The 3,665-nt window shown below is 36.2% G+C and overlaps 1 non-coding gene across 1 annotated transcript; it reads left to right on the forward strand.

Moving 5' to 3' along the window:
- The first annotated feature begins 2,089 nt into the window (after nucleotides 1-2,089).
- Nucleotides 2,090-2,161, forward strand: Trnat-ugu. The gene has a single exon. It is a non-coding gene; the product is annotated as a tRNA-Thr (tRNA).
- The last annotated feature ends 1,504 nt before the right edge of the window (nucleotides 2,162-3,665 follow it).

A 3,665-nucleotide genomic window follows, 5' to 3' on the forward strand; every position in this document is an offset into this window, starting at 1 on the left:
ACAAAACCTATGTTTATCGTTATACAATCAATGTCCCTTATCTACAGAACCTATGTTTATCATAATACAATCAATGTCCCTTATCTACAGAACCTATGTTTATCGTAATACAATCAATGTCCCTTATCTACAAAACCTATGTTTATCGTTATACAATCAATGTCCCTTATCTACAGAACCTATGTTTATCGTAATACAATCAATGTCCCTTATCTACAAAACCTTTGTTTATTTGCTTTAACATTGAAATGTAGGTCACATAATATCAGGACAGAAAACTATATTTATGACATAATGCACAAGTTCCTCTGTTTGTATCAACAGTAATATCCTTTACAAAGGCTATGTTCCGATGTCCCTAATTTTGGCCTCCCAGTGACACAGTGGTATGTCTGTGGATTTACGACGCTAGAAACCGGGTTTCAATACCAGTGTTGGGTAGAACACGGACAGCCCTTTGTGTAGCTTTGCGCTTAACTACAAGCAAACCCTAATTTTGAACTACTAACCAGAGAGAAGAAAGCCATGTGGCTGCACACCCTACCACCCACCGTCCAATATAAGGGACTGATCGTCACTCTTACAATATGGGATATTTTTTGTTACCTCACAAGTTTGAACTCGGAAATCCAGAGCTCTACCACAAGGGGGCAACCCGTGCCTCTAAAGTTTCCAATACGATTGTAGAACGGAATGTAATTCGCCCCCTCCCCCGGTGACTTGTCGGTAAATCAGACGGCTTAGACAAACAACCCGTTCTGTAACTTTGCTCTAAAGAACAAAACAAACACACGCAATGTAGTTCTACGTAGTTAACTAAAAATATTTTGTTAAAATTTCGCATTAATCGACAGCCGAAGATTTGTTTCCATTAAATAAGAAAAATTTAAAAAATCCAGAAACTTTTATTTTATGTAATTGAATGAGATGATATATTTATTATAACGTATTGGAAGTCCTGAAAATGTTTGATCGTGAGTTAGATCCTCGATTGGAAGTCCTGGAAATGTTGGATCGTGAGTAAGGTCTTTGATTGGAAGTCCTGAAAATGTTTGATCGTGAGTTAGGTCTTTGATTGGAAGTCCTGAAAATGTTGGATCGTGAGTTAGGTCTTTGATTGGAAGTCCTGAAAATGTTTGATCGTGAGTTAGGTCTTTGATTGAAAGTCCTGAAAATGTTGGATTGTTAGCTAAGTCCTTGATTGGAAGTCCTGAAAATGTTGGATCGTGAGTTAGGCCGTTGATTGGAAGTCCTGCAAATGTTGGATTGTTAGTTAAGTCCTTGATTGGAAGTCCTGAAAATGTTGGATCGTGAGTTAGGTCGTTGATTGGAAGTCCTGCAAATGTTGGATTGTTAGTTAAGTCCTTGATTGGAAGTCCTGAAAATGTTGGATCGTGAGTTAGATCCTTGATTGGAAGTCCCGAAAATGTTGGATCGTGAGTTAGATCCTTGATTGGAAGTCCCGAAAATGTTGGATCGTGAGTTAGATCCTTAATCGCAGTGGAAATAATTATATCATTAAAAGTGTTTTAATCTACGTTTCCCATACTTCTTGAAACAATGTAAGCATAATGATCTCTTAAAATTATCAAGCTTCAAAGTTACCCAAAAAATAAAGTACGCATGCTCAGTTTCTAAATATTTTTATGAAGTCCATTTCTTTCTTTCTGTTTGTTCTGCTTGCTGCTAACCAGTGGTTATTGGTCTGGCATAAAAAAAATATCTTTGACTGGTTTGATGGTGAAGTTACGAGATAAATAAATAAACAACGTTTTACAGGATCGTGGATGACGTATTAAACAACGCTTTACAGGATCGTGGATGACGTATATACAACGTTACTGAAAGAACAGAAACGATATTCTTTGTCATAAAATGGAGAATATTTTCTTAGTTTGTGAGACCTAAATGTCGTACTGTTTTTACTGGGCACTAGAAGGTGGGGTTGAATTTGCTTGTCTGTGTGTTTTAAGTAACAAATTTTAGCGATATATCCATTTGAAGATAAGTTTCTTACTCACGTGCTCACGCGAATGTAATTGATATTGGGGAACAATTACAAATAGCTAACCATTTTTACTTAGCACAAGCCACTATAGCTCAGTGGTAGAGCACTGGTCTTGTAAACCAGGGGTCGTGAGTTCGATCCTCACTGGTGGCTTAGTATTGAAAGTGATTCGTTGTGTTTTTTCATAAAACTACAAAATTCGTTTACCAATTATAGGAATAGTTATTTCAAGGACGATAGCTTAAGACGAGATTAATTTTATTTATTTGCTCACACAACTTATGAACTTGGATATCAACGTTGCACGGAGAAATTTGAACTAATAGAAATAATAATATAATAAATATCATAAAAGTATCAACATTTCCTTGACAAAATAGGATATTTTTAGGTATATTTTTATACATGAATTTATCACGAGGAAATCATCAAGAACATGAAATGAGAAGCAGTTACCAGATTAAAAACACCACCCAACTTTGTTTGAAAATTATCCCCCGGTGGGTGAGAGATAAATTCAGGGATATAAAACTAACAACTTGCGGTTTAAGACGACTGCATTATTCAGAGCTGCTCCCCAGTGACACAGCGGTATGTCTGCGGACTTACGACGCTAGAATCCGGGTTTCGATACCCGTGGTTGGTAGAACACAGATAGGCCATTGTGTAGCTTTGTGCTTAATTACAAACAAACAAATTCAGAGCTTGTTAATAAAAAAATTAGGAAGTTTAAAGAACGACAAGACTCCTGGGCCAGATAATAGGATTTTGAAGAATAATAATTGGATATGTGAGAGCCACTTGGTACTATTTTTTACTCTGGCAAGTGCCAGAGTTTTAGAAATTGTTCCAGTAATAACAGACCCATTAGTCTTACGTCAGTTGTGTGAAAAGTTTTAGGAAGTCCGATAAAAGATTCTTTGTAAAGTCATTTAACAAAGTTTAGAATTTTATTGGATAGTCAACATGGTTTCACTAAGGGAAAATCTTGCCTTGCAAATCTTTTGACATTCTTTGAAAAGGTTATTACTGTTTAAGTAGATGAGGGTAAGGGTGTATATTTGGTGTATCTGGATTTTCGGGAAGCATTTGAAAAGGTTTGTAAAAAATTATCACTATAGGTGTGGGGGAATAAATTAGCAAATTGGATAGAAGAGTGGCTGGATGGAAGAAAACAGAGGGTTGTTACAAATGGAGTTCAGTCAAACTGGATTACTGTCGCAAGTGGGGTACATCAGGACTCAGTCTTAGGACCTTTACTCTTTTTGATTTACATCAATGACATAGATGAAGGAATGGTCAATAAATTAATCAAATTTGTAGATGATATTAAGGTCTTGGGTGGTGCTAGCTGTGAAGAGGATGCTGCTGATTTACAAAAGGGTTTAGATCATTTAGTGAGTTGGGTAAATAAATGGCAGATGGGTCTTAATTATAATAAATGCAAGATAATACATATGGGTTATCGTAATTTGAATTATATATGTATAATTTGGATGGGAATAACCTTCACGATGTCATGTAAGAAAGGAATCTTGGTGTAATGGTTGATCAGTCTCTTAAGCCATCCGAACAGTGTGCTGTTGCTAGTGGTAGAGCAAATAGGATGTTAGGTTATTTTCCGGTCTAAAGAGGTTATAATTTCATTGTACATGTC

This window comes from Limulus polyphemus, unplaced genomic scaffold, assembly GCF_000517525.1.
Source record: "Limulus polyphemus unplaced genomic scaffold, Limulus_polyphemus-2.1.2 Scaffold8161, whole genome shotgun sequence".
NCBI lineage: Eukaryota > Metazoa > Arthropoda > Merostomata > Xiphosura > Limulidae > Limulus > Limulus polyphemus.